Consider the following 15,115-nt stretch of genomic DNA (forward strand, 5'->3'; position numbering starts at 1 on the left):
TTAATGATTTGGACTTAAATGTGGGAGGCATGATTGGGAAATTTGCTGATGTCACAAAAATTGGCTGTAGAAGGAGTGAGAGACCTTGGAGTACATGTCCACAGGTTCCTGAAGGTGGCAGGACAGGTAGATAGAGTGATGAAGAAGGCATATGGAATGCTTTCCTTTATTGGCTGAGGTATAGAATACAAAAGCAGGGATGTAATGCTGGAACTGTATAAAATGCTGGTTAGGCCACAGCTGGAGTATTGTGTACAGTTCTGGTCACCACGTTACAGAAAGGACATAATTGCTCTGGAGAGAGTACAGAGGAGATTTACAAGAATGTTGCCAGAGCTCAAAGGTTGCGGCTTTGAGGAAAGATTGGATCGGCTAGGGTTGTTTTCCTTAGAACAGAGGAGGGTGAGGGGTGACTTAATTGAGGTGTACAAAATTATGAGGGGCCTAGATAGAGTAGACAGGAGGGACCTGCTTCCCCTAGTGGAGCGGTCAATTACCAGGGGGCACAGATTTAAAGGTAGAAGGATTAGAGGGGACATGAGGAAAAACTTTTTCACCCAGAGGGTGGTGGGTGCCTGGAATTCACTGCCAGGAACGGTGGTGGAGACAGAAACCCTCAACTCATTTAAAATGTACCTGGACATGCACCTGAATTGCTGCAACCGGCAAGGCTACGGACCAGGTGCTGGAAGGTGGGATTAGGTGGCTAGATTTTCGGTCGGCGCAGCCACGATGGGCTGAATGGCCTCCTTCTGTGCCATACATTTCTATGGTTCTATATTTTGTAGTTGTCCCTGATTCCGCTCCATCTGTCACGGTCAGTAGCACACACTGAGCAGCCTCCTTAATGCCAGTGGTATTTTCTTATCGCACAGAATATCTCTATTTTCCCAAAACAGCTCCATCCTGCCCTAATCCTATTCAGTACCTCTTCCTTTGTACAATCCTCCATCTTTAATGTTTGGCCTAGATATTTGTATTCAGTCACTTTTTCAATTTCTTGGCCTTCAATTTGTGTGGTTTCTTCTGTCCTAAATTTTGTCGTGTACTTTGTTTTTCATTTGTGCTTTTTCATTCCAAAATTTTTACACGATTTAAGTTCTTTAGTTGCACTTCCAAGCCTTTACCAGATGAAGTAATTAGTGTGACATCACCTGCAAAGCGAAAATCTGCACAGTGGCGCAGTGGTTAGCACCGCAGCCTCACAGCTCCAGCGACCTGGGTTCGATTCTGGGTACTGCCTGTGTGGAGTTTGCAAGTTCTCCCTGTGTCTGCGTGGGTTTCCTCCGGGTGCTCCGGTTTCCTCCCACATGCCAAAGAATTGCAGGTTGATTGGTTAATTGGCCATTATAAATTGCCCCTAGTATAGGTAGGTGGTAGGGAAATATAGGGACAGGTGGGGATGTGGTAGGAATATGGGATTAATGTAGGATTAGTATAAATGAGTGGTTGATGGTCGGCACAGACTCGGTGGGCCGAAAGGCCTGTTTCAGTGCTGTATCTCTAAACTAAACTAAAAACTCCCTTCCGACCAGCACTGTGGGTGTAACTAGTCCACATGGACTGCAGTGGTCCCTGCACCACTAGTCCGGGTCCCTGCACCACTAGTCCAGGTCTCTGCATCATTGGCTGGGTCTCTGCATCACAAGCCCGGGTCCCAGCATCACTAGTCTGGGTGTCTGCATCACTAGCCTGGGTCCCTGCATCACTAGTCCAGGTCTCTGCATTACTTGCCTGGGTCTCTGCATCACTAGCCGATGATCCTGCATCACTAGCCCAGGTCCCTGCATCACAAGCCTGGGTCCCTGCATCACTAGTCCGGGTCTCCGCATCACTAGTCTGGGTCACTGCTTCACTAGCCTGGGTCCCTGCATCACTAGACCAGTATGCTGCATCACTAGCCTGGGTCTCTGCCTCACTAGTTGGGTCCCTGCATCACTAGCCTGGGTCCCTGCATCACTAGCCTGGGTCTCTGCCTCACTAGTTGGGTCCCTGCATCACTAGCCTGGGTCCCTGCATCATTGGCCTGGTCTCTGCTTCACTAGTCGGGTTCCTGCATCACTAGCCCGGGTCCCTGCAGCACTAGCCTGGGTCCCTGCATCACTAGCCTGGGTCTCTGCCTCACTAGTTGGGTCCCTGCATCACTAGCCTGGGTCCCTGCATCACTAGCCTGGATGTCTGCTTCACAAGTAGGGTCACTGCATCATTGGCCTGGTCTCTGCTTCACTAGTCGGGTTCCTGCATCACTAGCCCGGGTCCCTGCATCACTAGCCTGGGTCTCTGCAGCACTAGCCTGGGTCTCTGCCTCACTAGTTGGGTCCCTGCATCACTTGCCTGGGTCCCTGCATCACTAGCCTGGGTCTCTGCTTCACTAGTCGGATGGCTGCAGCACTAGCCTAGGTCCCTGCATCACTAGCCTGGGTCTCTGCTTCACTAGTCGGATGGCTGCAGCACTAGCCTAGGTCCCTGCATCACTAGCCTAGGTCCCTGCATCACTAGCCTGGGTCTCTGCTTCACTGGTCGGATGGCTGCAGCACTAGCCTGGGTCTCTGCCTCACTAGTTGGGTCGCTGCATCACTAGCCTGGGTCCCTGCATCACTAGCCTGAGTCTCTGCTTCACTAGTCGGGTCCCTGCATCACTAGCCTGGGTCCCTGCATCACTAGTCGGGTCCCTGCATCATTTTCCTGGGTCCCTTCATCAATAGCCCATGTCCCTGCATCACTAGCCTTGGTTACTGCATCACTAGTCTGGGTCCCTGCATCACTAGCCGGGGTCCCTGCATCACTAGCCTGGGTCCGTGCAACACTAGCGTGGATCCGTGCATCACTAGCCAGGGTGTCTGCATCACTAGCCGGGGTCTCAGCATCACTAGTCTGGGTCCCTGCATCACTAGCCTGGGTCTCTAAATCAATAGCTGGGGTCTCTGCACCACTAGCCCATGTCCCTGCCTCACTAGTCCGGGTCTCTGCATCACTAGCCTGAGTCCCTGCATCACTTTCATGGGTCGCTGCATCACCAGACGTGGTCTCTGCATCATTAGTCTGGGTCCCTGCATCACAAGCCTGGGTCTCTGCATCACTAGCCGGGGTCTCAGCATCACTAGTCCGGGTCTTTGCATCACTGGTCCGGATCTCCACATCACTAGTCTGGGTCTCCGCATCACTAGCCCAGGTCCCTGCATCACTTTCCTGGGTCCCTGCATCACAAGCCTGGGTCTCCGCATCACTAGCCCAGGTCCCTGCATCACCAGTCCAAGTCTCCACATCACTAGCCCGGGTCTCTGCATCACTTACCTGACTCTCTGAATCATTAGCCAGGGTCCTTGCATAACTAGCCCGGGGTCCCTGCAAATACTTGTCCGGGTCTCTGCATCACTAGCCTGGCTGCCAGCATCACTTGTCTGGGGCCCTGCATCACTAGTCCAGGTCTCCGCATCACTAGCCGCATCCCTTCATCAATAGCCCATGTCCCTGCATCACTAGCCTGGGTCTCTGCATCACTAGTCTGGATCCCTGCATCACTAGCCCGGGTCCCTTCATTTTTTTTCATTCATTCATGGGATTTGGGTGTCGCTGGCGAGGCCAGCATTTATTGCCTATCCCTAACCGCCCTGGAACCGCTGCAGTTCATTTGGACTTTGTAGCGGTTAGGTACAACTGAGTGGCTTGCTAGGCAATTTCAGAGGGCCTGTAAGAGTCAACCACATTGCTGTGGGTCTGGAGTCACATGTAGGCCAGACCAGGTAAGGACAGCAGATTTCCATCCCGAAGGGACATTAGTGAACCAGATGGGTTTTTACAACAATCGGCAATGGGGTTTCATGGCCATCATTAGACTAGCTTTTTAATTCCAGATTTATTAATTGAATTCAAATTCCACCTTCTACTGTGGTGGGATTTGAACCCATGTCCCCAGAGCAATACCCTGGGTCTCTGGGATACCACTATGCCACCACCTTCCCGGGTCTCCACATCACTAGCCCGGGTCTCTGCATCACTAGTCTGTGTCTCCGCATCACTAGTCTGATTCCCTGCATCACTAGCCTTGGTCACTGCATCACTAGTCTGGGTCCCTGCATCACTAGTCTGGGTCCCTGCATCACTAGCTGGGGTCCCTGCATCAATAGCCTGGGTCTCTGCATCACTAATCTGAATTCCTGCATCACTTGCCCAGGTCTCTGCATCACGAGCCCGGGTCCTTGCAACACTAGCGTGGATCCCTGCATCATTAGCCAGGGTGTCTGCAACACTAGCCTGGGTCTATGCAGCAATTGCTGGGGTCTCTGCAACACTAGCCAGGGTCTCTGCATCACTAGTCCAGGTCTTTGCATCACTAGTCCGGGTCTTTGCATCCCTAGTCCGGGTCTCTGCATCACCAGTCCGGGTCTCTGCATCACTAGCCTGAGCCTGCATCATTAGTCTGGGTCCCTGCATCACAGGCCTGGGTCTCTGCATCACTAGCCGGGGTCTCAGCATCACTAGTCTGTGTCTTTGCATCTCTAGTGTGGATCTCCACAGCACTCGTCCGGGTCTCTGCATCACCAGCCTGGGCCCCTGCATCATTTGCTCGGGTCGCTGCATCACTAGCCGTGGTCCCTGCTTCATTAGTCTGGGACCCTGCATCACTAGCCTGGGTCTCTGCAAATACTTGTCCGGGTCTCTGCATCACTAGCCTGGCTGCCAGCATCACTTGTCTGGGGCCCTGCATCACTAGTCCAGGTCTCCGCATCACTAGCCGCATCCCTTCATCAATAGCCCATGTCCCTGCATCACTAGCCTGGGTCTCTGCATCACTAGTCTGGATCCCTGCATCACTAGCCCGGGTCCCTTCATTTTTTTTCATTCATTCATGGGATTTGGGTGTCGCTGGCGAGGCCAGCATTTATTGCCTATCCCTAACCGCCCTGGAACCGCTGCAGTTCATTTGGACTTTGTAGCGGTTAGGTACAACTGAGTGGCTTGCTAGGCAATTTCAGAGGGCCTATAAGAGTCAACCACATTGCTGTGGGTCTGGAGTCACATGTAGGCTAGACCAGGTAAGGACAGCAGATTTCCATCCCGAAGGGACATTAGTGAACCAGATGGGTTTTTACAACAATCGGCAATGGGGTTTCATGGCCATCATTAGACTAGCTTTTTAATTCCAGATTTATTAATTGAATTCAAATTCCACCTTCTACTGTGGTGGGATTTGAACCCATGTCCCCAGAGCAATACCCTGGGTCTCTGGGATACCACTATGCCACCACTTTCCCGGGTCCCTGCATCACTAGTCGGGGTCCCTGCACTACTAGCACGGGTCCCTGCATCACTAGCCTGGGCCGCTGCATCACTAGCCCAGGTCCCTGCTTCACTAGACCGGGTCTCCACATCACTAGCCCGGGTCTCCACATCACTAGCCTGGGTCTCTGCATCACTAGTCTGTGTCTCCGCATCACTAGTCAGGTTCCCTGCATCACTAGTCCGGGTCTCCGCATCACTAGTCTGGGTCACTGCATCACTAGCCTTGGTCACTGCATCAATAGCCTGGGTCTCTGCATCACGAGTCTGAATTCCTGAATCACTAGCCTGGGTCCTTGCAACACGAGCGTGGATGCCTGCATCACTAGCCAGGGTGTCTGCATCACTAGCCTGGATCTCAGTATCACTAGCCCCGGTCTCTGCATAACTAGTCTGGGTCTATGCATCACTAGCCTGGGTCCCTGCATCACTTGCTGGGGTCTCTGCAACACTAGCCAGGGTCTCTGCAACAATAGTCCGGGTCTTTGCATCACTAGTCCGGGTCTTTGCATCCCTAGTCCGGGTCTCTGCATCACCAGTCCGGGTCTCTGCATCACTAGCCTGAGCCTGCATCATTAGTCTGGGTCCCTGCATCACAGGCCTGGGTCTCTGCATCACTAGCCGGGGTCTCAGCATCACTATTCCGTGTCTTTGCATCTCTAGTGTGGATCTCCGCAGCACTAGTCAGGGTCCCGGCAAGAATAGTCCATGTCTCCGCATCGCTAGCCCTGGTCTCTGCATCACTAGCCTGGCTCTCTGCATCATTAGCCAGGGTCCCTGCATAACTAGCCCGGGTCCCTGCAAATACTTGTCCTGGTCTCTGCATCACTAGTCTGGGTGCCTGCATCACAGGTCTGGGTCTCCACATCACTAGTCTGGTTCCCTGCATCACTAGCCAAGGTCTCTGCATCATTGGCGGGATCTCTGCACCACTAGCAGGGGTCTCTGCATCACTAGTCCGGGTCTTTGCATCACTAGCCTGGGTACCTACATCATTACTCTGGGTCACTACATCACTAGCCTGGGTCTCTTCATCACTAGCCGGTGCCTCTGCATCACTAGCCTGGGACCCTGCATCACTAGCTGGGGTCCCTGCATCACTAGTTTGGGTCTCTGCATCACTCGCCTGGGTCCCGACATCACTAGCCGTGGTCCCTGCATCATTAGCCTGGGTCCCTGCATCACTAGCCTGGATTTCAGTATCACGAGCCCCGGTCTCTGCATAACTAGTCTGGGTCTATGCATCACTAGCCTGGGTCCCTGCATCACTTGCTGGGGTCTCTGCAACACTAGCCAGGGTCTCTGCAACACTAGTCCGGGTCTTTGCATCCCTAGTCCGGGTCTCTGCATCACCAGTCCGGGTCTCTGCATCACTAGCCGGGGTCTCAGCATCACTAGTCAGAGTCTTTGCATCTCTAGTGTGGATCTCCGCAGCACTCGTCCGGGTCTCTGCATCACCAGCCTGGGTCCCTGCATCATTTGCTCGGGTCAATGCATCACTAGCCGTGGTCCCTGCTTCATTAGTCTGGGTCCCTGCATCATTAGCCTGGGTCTGTGCATCACTAGCCAGGGAATCTGCATCACTGGTCTGGGCCTCCGCATCACTAGTCCGGGTCTCTGCATCACTAGCCTGGCTCTCTGCATCATTAGCCAGGGTCCCTGCATAACTAGCCCAGGGTCCCTGCAAATACTTGTCCGGGTCTCTCCATCACTAGTCTGGGTGCCTGCATCACTAGTCTGGGTCTCCGCATCACGAGTCTGGTTCCCTGCATCACTAGCCATGGTCTCTGCATCATTGGAGGGATCTCTGCACCACTAGCAGGGGTCTCTGTATCACTAGCCTGGGGCCCTGCATCGCAAGTCCAGGTCTCTGCATCACTAGCCGCATCTCTTCATCAATAGCCCATGCCCCGGCATCACGAACCTGGGTCCCTGCATCACTAGCCCGGGTCCCTGCATTACTAGCCCGCATCCCTGCATCAGTAGCCCAGCCTCCTGCATCACTAGCCTTGGTCCCTGCATCACGAGACCTGGTTCCTGCATCACTAGCCTGGGTCCCTGCATCACAAACCTGGGTCCCAGCATCACAAGCCAGGGTCACTGCATCACTAGCCCAGGTCCCTGCATCACTAGCCCGCAACCCTGCATCACTAGCCTGGTTCCCTGCATCACTAGCCCGGGTCCCTGTATCACTAGCCCGGGTCCCTGCACCACTAGCCGGGATCCCTACATTACTAGCCCAGGTCCCTGCATCACTAGCCTGGGTCACTGCATCACTAGTCTGGGTCTCCGCATCACGAGCCTGGGTCTCAGCATCACTAGCCTGGATCTCATCATCACTAGCCTGGGTCTCCACATAACTAGTCTGGGTCCCTTCATCAATACCCGGGGTCTCTGCATCACTAACCCGGGTCCCTGCATCACAAGCCGGGGTCCATGCATCACTAGCCTGGGTCCCTGCATCACTAGCCTGGGTCTCTGCCTCACTAGTTGGGTCTCTGCATCACTAGCCTGGGTCCCTGCATCACTAGCCTGGGTCTCCGCATCACTGGCCCAGGTCCCTGCATCACTAGTCTGGGTCCCTGCATCACTTGCCCAGTTCTCTGCATCACTAGCCCGGGTCACTGCAACACTAGCGTGGATCCCTGCGTCACTAGCCAGGGTTCCTGCATCACTAGCCTGGGTCTCTGCACCACTAGCCGGGCTCTCTGCATCGCTAGTCCGTGTCACTGCATCACTTGCCCGGGTCCCTGCATCACTTGCCCGGGTCCCTGCATCACTTGCCCGGGTCGCTGCATCATTAGTGCGCATCTCTTCATCAAAAGCCCATGTCCCTGCCTCACTAGCCTGGAACCCTGCATCACATGTCTAGGTCCCTGCATCACTAGTCCGGGTCTCTGCATCACTAGCCTGGAACCCTGCATCACTTGTCCAGGTCCCTGCATCACTGGCCCACATCCCTATCACTACCCCAGGTCCCTGCATCACGAGTCTGGGTCCCTGCATCACTAGTCTGGGTCCCTGCATCACTAGCCTGGGTCCCTGCATCACTAGTCTGGGTCCCTGCATCACTAGCCTGGGTCCCTGCATCACGAGTCTGGGTCCCTGCATCACTAGTCTGGGTCCCTGCATCACTAGCCTGAGTCCCTGCATCTCTAACCCGGGCCCCTGCATCACAAGCCAGAGCTTTGGATCAAAAATTGGCCAGCTGAAAGAAGACAGAGGGTGGTGGTTGATGCCAAATGTTCATCCTGGAGTTTAGTTACTAGTGGTGTACCGCAAGGATCTGTTTTGGGGCCACTGCTGTTTGTCATTTTTATAAATGACCTGGAAGAGGGTGTAGAAGGGTGGATTAGTAAATTTGCGGATGACACGAAGGTCGGTGGAGTTGTGGATAGTGCCGAAGGATGTTGTAGGGTACAGAGGGACATAGATAGGCTGCAGAGCTGGGCTGAGAGATGGCAAATGGAGTTTAATGCGGAAAAGTGTGAGGTGATTCACTTTGGAAGGAGTAACAGCAATGCAGAGTACTGGGCTAATGGGAAGATTCTTGGTAGTGTAGATGAGCAGAGAGATCTTGGTGTCCAGGTACATAAATCCCTGAAAGTTGCTACCCAGGTTAATAGGGCTGTTAAGAAGGCATATGGTATGTTAGCTTTTATTAGTAGGGGGATCGAGTTTCGGAGCCACGAGGTCATGATGCAGCTGTACAAAACTCTGGTGAGGCCGCACCTGGAGTATTGCGTGCAGTTCTGGTCACCGCATTATAGGAAGGATGTGGAAGCTTTGGAAAGGGTGAAGAGGAGATTTACTAGGATGTTGCCTGGTATGGAGGGAAGGTCTTACGAGGAAAGGCTGAGGGACTTGAGGTTGTTTTCGTTGGAGAGAAGGAGGAGGAGAGGTGACTTAATAGAGACATATAAGATAATCAGAGGGTTAGATAGGGTGGATAGTGAGAGTCTTTTTCCTCGGATGGTGATGGCAAACACGAGGGGACATAGCTTTAAGTTGAGGGGTGATAGATATAGGACAGATGTGAGAGGTAGTTTCTTTACTCAGAGAGTAGTAGGGGCGTGGAACGCCCTGCCTGCAACAGTAGTAGACTCGCCAACTTTAAGGGCATTTAAGTGGTCATTGGATAGACATATGGATGAAAATGGAATAGTGTAGGTCAGATGGTTTCACAGGTCGGCGCAACATCGAGGGCCGAAGGGCCTGTACTGCGCTGTAATGTTCTAAAAAAAGAAAAGAAAAAAATTGCGTCACTAGCCCGGATCCCTGCATCACTAGCTCGGCTGCCTGCATCATTAGTCCGGGTCCCTACATCACTAACCCGGGTCCCCGCATCACTTGCCCAGGTCCCTGCCAAACTACCCCGGGTCCCTGCATTACTGGCCGAGGTGCCTGCAATACTAGCCCAGGTCCCTGCATCATTAGCCGAGGTCCCTGCAATACTAGCCCGGGTCCCTGCATCACTAGTCTGGGTACCTGCATCACTAGTCTGGGTCCCTGCATCACTCGCCTTCGTCCCTGCATCACTAGTCTGCGTCCCTGCATCACTAGCCGGGGTCCATGCATCACGAGTCTGGGTCCCTGCATCATTTGCCCAGTTCTCTGCATCACTAGTCCGGGACCCTGCGACACTAGCATGGAGCCCTGCATCACTAGCCAGTGTTCCCCCATCACTAGTCCGGGTCCCTGCATCACTTGCCTGGGTCTCTGCATCATTAGTTCGGAACTCCGCATCACTAGTCCTGGTTCTACATCACGAGCCTGGCTCTGTGCATCACTTGCCCGGGTCGCTGTATCACTAGCCGTGGTCAATGCATCATTAGTCTGGGTCTCTGCATCACTAGCTGGGGTCTCTGTATCACTAGCCAGGGACGCTGTATCACTAGTCCAGGTCTCTACATCACTAGCAGGCATCCCTTCATCAATAGCCCCTGTCCCTGCATTACTAACCTGGGTCTCTGCATCACTTGCCCAGGTCTGTGCATCACTAGCCCGGGTCCCTGTAACACTAGCGTGGATCCCTGCATCACTAGCCAGGGTTCCTGCATCACTAGTCTGGGTCTCTGCATCACTAGTCTGTGTCTCCACATAACTAGCCGGGGTCTCTGCACCACTAGTCTGGGTCCCTGCATCACTAACCTGGGTTCCTGCATCACTAGCCAGGGTTCCTGCATCACTAGTCTGGGTCTCTGCATCACTAGTCTGGGTCTCCACATTACTAGCCGGGGTCTCTGCACCACTAGTCTGGGTCCCTGCATCACTAACCTGAGTCCCTGCATCACTCGCCAGGGTTCCTGCATCACTAGTCTGGGTCTCTGCATCACTAGTCTGGGTCTCCACATAACTAGCTGGGGTCTCTGCACCACTAGCCGGGTGTCTCTACATCACTTTTCTGGGTCTTTACAGCACTAGTCCGGGTCCCTGTTTCACTAGTCTGGGTCTCCGCATCACTAGTCTGGGTCCCTGCATCACTAACCCGGGTCCCTGCATCACAAGCCGGGGTCCCTGCATCACTAGCCTGGGTCCCTGCATTAGCCTGGGTCGCTGCATCACTAGCCCAGGTCCCTGCATCACTAATCCGGGTTTCCGCAACACGAGCTCGGGTCCCTGCATCACTAGTCTGGGTCCCTGCATCACTGGCCTTGGTCCCTGCATCACTAGTTTGGATCCCTGCATCATTAGCCTGAGTCCCTGCATCACTAGCCTGGGACCCTGCATCACTTGCCCAGGTCCCTGCAATACTAGCCCTCATCCCCGCATCACTAGCCCAGGTCCCTGCATCACTAGCCCGGACCCCTGCATCACTAACCTGAGCCCCTGCATCACTAGCCCGGACCCCTGCATCACTAACCTGAGCCCCTGCATCACAAGGCTGGGTCCCTGCATCACTAGCCGGGGTCCCTGCATCACTAGTCTGGGTCCCTGCATCACTTGCCCAGTTCTCTGCATCACTAGCCTGGGTCCCTGCAACACTAGCGTGGATCCCTGCATCACTAGCCAGGGTTCCTGCATCACTAGTCCGGCTCCCTACATCACTAGCCTGGGTCTCTGCATGACTAGCCTGGGTCTCTGCACCACTAGTCGGGCTCTCTGCATCACTAGCCCGGGTCGCTGCATCATTAGTCCGCATCTTTTCATCAATAGCCCATGTCCCTGCATCACTAGCCCAGGTCCCTGCATCAGTAGCCTGGGTCCCTGAATCACTAGCCCGGACCCCTGCATCACTAGCCTGAGCCCCTGCATCAGTAGCCTGGGTCCCTGAATCACTAGCCCGGACCCCTGCATCACTAGCCTGAGCCCCTGCATCACTAGCCTGAGCCCCTGCATCACTTGCCCGGACCCCTGCATCACTAACCTGAGCCCCTGCATCACTAGCCCGGACCCCTGCATCACTAACCTGAGCCCCTGCATCACTTGCCCGGACCCCTGCATCACTAGCCTGAGCCCCTGCATCACTTGCCCGGACCCCTGCATCACTAGCCTGAGCCCCTGCATCACTTGCCCGGACCCCTGCATCACTAACCTGAGCCCCTGCATCACTAGCCCGGACCCTTGCATCACTAGCCTGAGCCCCTGCATCACTAGCCTGAGCCCCTGCATCAGTAGCCTGGGTTCCTGAATCACTAGCCCGGACCCCTGCATCACTAGCCTGAGCCCCTGAATCACTAGCCCGGACCCCTGCATCACTAACCTGAGCCCCTGAATCACTAGCCCGGACCCCTGCATCACTACTCCGGATCCCTGCAGCACGTTCCCGGGTCTCTGCATCATAGCCTAATAACTTACTACCGTACCTAAGACCAGAAATTCTAGTGATCAATACAGACCATAATACCTGTATATATGTAGGGTTAATGTCGGTCACAGTACAAGAATTAACAACCAGACTAATAGGCAGAATTCCAACGGCAGAAAGTCTGAAAGATATTAATCTCCCTGTGAGGAACGCTGTATTCATAAGGTTCATTCAGAGGGAGTGGCAATGATTAAATTGTGCTTTATATAGAGTCATAATTAATGCAGCAGGAAGTGCTTCAAATGACATAAGACAATATTGGAGAAATGCGAGAGAAAGGATCTCCTCCACACTCCATTCCAGTTATGAACACCGTCAAATCACAGTGAATGCACGGAAACAGGGCCTGTCGCCATAAATGAATCCTCAGTATTCCTCGCACCTTTTCAGCAATAAACCTCTCTTCGTCCTCAGTGTCAGTCAAACAGCTTCTGGACAATGTGAAGTACATCTCTCCAATATGAGTGAGCTTGTATATTAAACTCCCTTGTTCATGAATCAGTTCCTACAGGGACTAGCATTAAGAGGGAAGGAAGGATCACTGATCCAGGCCACGCTGATGCCAGAGATTCATCACAATGCATTTTATTGCTGCTTTCCTTTCCTTTCTTTCCTGGGGAAAATTGATGTACAGAGAGATTTAGGTGTTCAGGTCCATTGTTCCCTGAAGGTGGCAATGCAGGTAAATAGAGTGGTCAAGAAGGCATACGGCATGCTTTCCTTCATCGGACGGGGTATTGAGTACAAGGGGTGGCAGGTCATGTTACAGTTGTATAGGACTTTGGTTCGGCCACATTTGGAATACTGCGTGCAGTTCTGGTCGCCACATTACCAAAAGGATGTAGATGCTTTGGAGAGGGTGCAGAGGAGGCTCACCAGGATGTTGCCTGGTATGGAGGGCGCTAGCTATGAAGAGAGGTTGAGCAGATTAGGATTATTTTCATTAGAAAGACGGAGGTTGAGGGGGGACCTGATTGAGGTGTACAAAATCATGATAGATATAGACAGGGTGGATAGCAAGAAGCTTTTTCCCCAGAGTGGGGGATTCAATTACTAGGGGTCACAAGTTCAAAGTGAAAGGGGAAAAGTTTAGGGGGGATATGCGTGGAAAGTTCTTTACGCAGAGGGTGGTGGGTGCCTGGAACGCATTGCCAGTGGAGGTGGTAGACGCGGGCACGATAGCGTCTTTTAAGATGTATCTAGACAGTTACATGAATGGGCAGGAAGTAAAGTGATACAGACCCTGAGAAAATAGGCGACAGGTTTAGATAGAGGATTTGGATCGGCGTAGGCTTGGAGGGCCGAAGGGCCTGTTCCTGTGCTGTAATTTTCTTTCTTTGTTCTCAGGCCACACCATCACCCCCTGAACAGTGAACCTTCCCATAGCTCGATGACAGGGGGAGTGAGAGAAGGAAACACAGGAAGAGACAGAGAGAGGGGGACAGGGAAAGAGAGATGGAGATGGGGAGAGACAGAGTCAAACAGGCAGGGTAAGAGTGGGACAGGGATGAGAGAGAGATTGATGGAGAGAGGGAGAAGGTCAGGGGAAGGAGAGAAATGATGGAGAAATAAGACAGGGAAGAGTGAGAGAAGGTCAGGGGAGAGAAAGGGAGACAGGGTAGAGAGCGAGGGGGTTACGGGGAGAGAGAGAGAGAGAGAGAGAGATGGACAGGGAAGAGAGAGGGAGTCAGGGAAGAGTGAAAGATAGGGGAGAGAGGGATAGACAGGGAGAAAAAGAGATAGACAGAGGTGTGAAAGAGGGAGATGGAGGCAGAGAGAAGGAGAGGTGCGAAGGGAGAGGGAGAGAGATAAAGATGGTCAGGGAGAGAGACAGAGTGGGACAAGGGAAGAGAGGGAGAGATGGAATGAGAGGGGAGGGACCAACAACAGCTTTTATTTATACAGTGTATTTAACATAATTAAACTTCCCAAGCTGCTTCACAGGAGAGTTATAAAGGAAAATTGGACAATGAGCCACATAAGAAGATATTAGGGAAGATGATCAAAAGCTTGGTCAAACCGGTAGGCTTTAAGGAGTTTCTTAAAGGAGGATAGCGAGGTGGAGTGGTTTAGGCAGGGTATTGCAGAGCTTGAGGCCGAGGCAACTGAAGGTGCAGCCACCAATGGCCACTTACTCAGATTATTTGGCAATTATCACATTGCTCTTTGTGGGAGCTTGCTGTGTGCAAATTGGTTGCTGTGTTTCCTACATTACAACAGTGACTATGCTTTAGAAGTACTTCACTGGCTGTGAAGTGATTTGGTATGTCCTGAGGTCATTAAAAGAGCTATATAAATGCAAGTATTTTCGCTCAGAAGCAAAATATTGCTGATGCTGGAAATCTGATGAAAGGTCACGGACCTGAAACATTAACTCTGTTTCTCTCTCCACAGATGTGGCCTGACCTGCTGAGTATTTCCACCTTTTTCTGTTTTTATTTCTTTCCTTAGTTGTACTGAGTACACAGGAAGAGGAAGAGGCCATTCAGCCTCTCGATCCTGTTCTGCCATTCAGTAAGATCATGGCTGATCTGTATCCTAACTCCATCCACCCACTTGGGCTCCATATTCCTTCATTCCCTCATCATTCATCATCATCCTTTAGGCCGTAGGATGTTACCCTCCTCGTGTTTTTTCCATTTATCCCTATCCCTTGCTGTTCTCACCATGTGGTTCCTAGGTATGACATTATGTCACGTTCTGATAAAAGGTCACTGAGCTGAAACGTTAACTCTGCTTCTCTCTCCACAGATGCTGCCAGATCTGCTTTTATTTCAGATTTCCAGCATCCGCATTATTTTGCTTTTATGATATTATGTCATCTCTCCATCTTCTTCTCCGTCAGTCCCTTCTTTTTCCTCTTCTTGGCTGCCACTGCATTTGGCTTTTTGTCCAATCGTTATCAATTCTTCGAGTAACAAACCCAGGCCATCTCCATTTGGTTTATTTTTTCTTCTGAACGATGTCCTTAACTCCGGTTTTCGGGCTCAATTTTGGGTTCCGCCAGGGCCACTCGGCCTCTGACCT

General features: G+C 52.6%; 1 protein-coding gene across 3 annotated transcripts in view; it reads right to left on the reverse strand.

Moving 5' to 3' along the window:
* The window catches only part of LOC137368904 (serine/threonine-protein kinase NIM1-like), a 105,124-nt gene that overhangs the window by 38,565 nt on the left and 51,444 nt on the right, over positions 1-15,115 (reverse strand). The gene's annotated exons all lie outside the window — the stretch shown is intronic.

The sequence above is a fragment of the Heterodontus francisci genome, chromosome 4, assembly GCF_036365525.1.
Source record: "Heterodontus francisci isolate sHetFra1 chromosome 4, sHetFra1.hap1, whole genome shotgun sequence".
Classification (NCBI taxonomy): Eukaryota; Metazoa; Chordata; class Chondrichthyes; order Heterodontiformes; family Heterodontidae; genus Heterodontus; species Heterodontus francisci.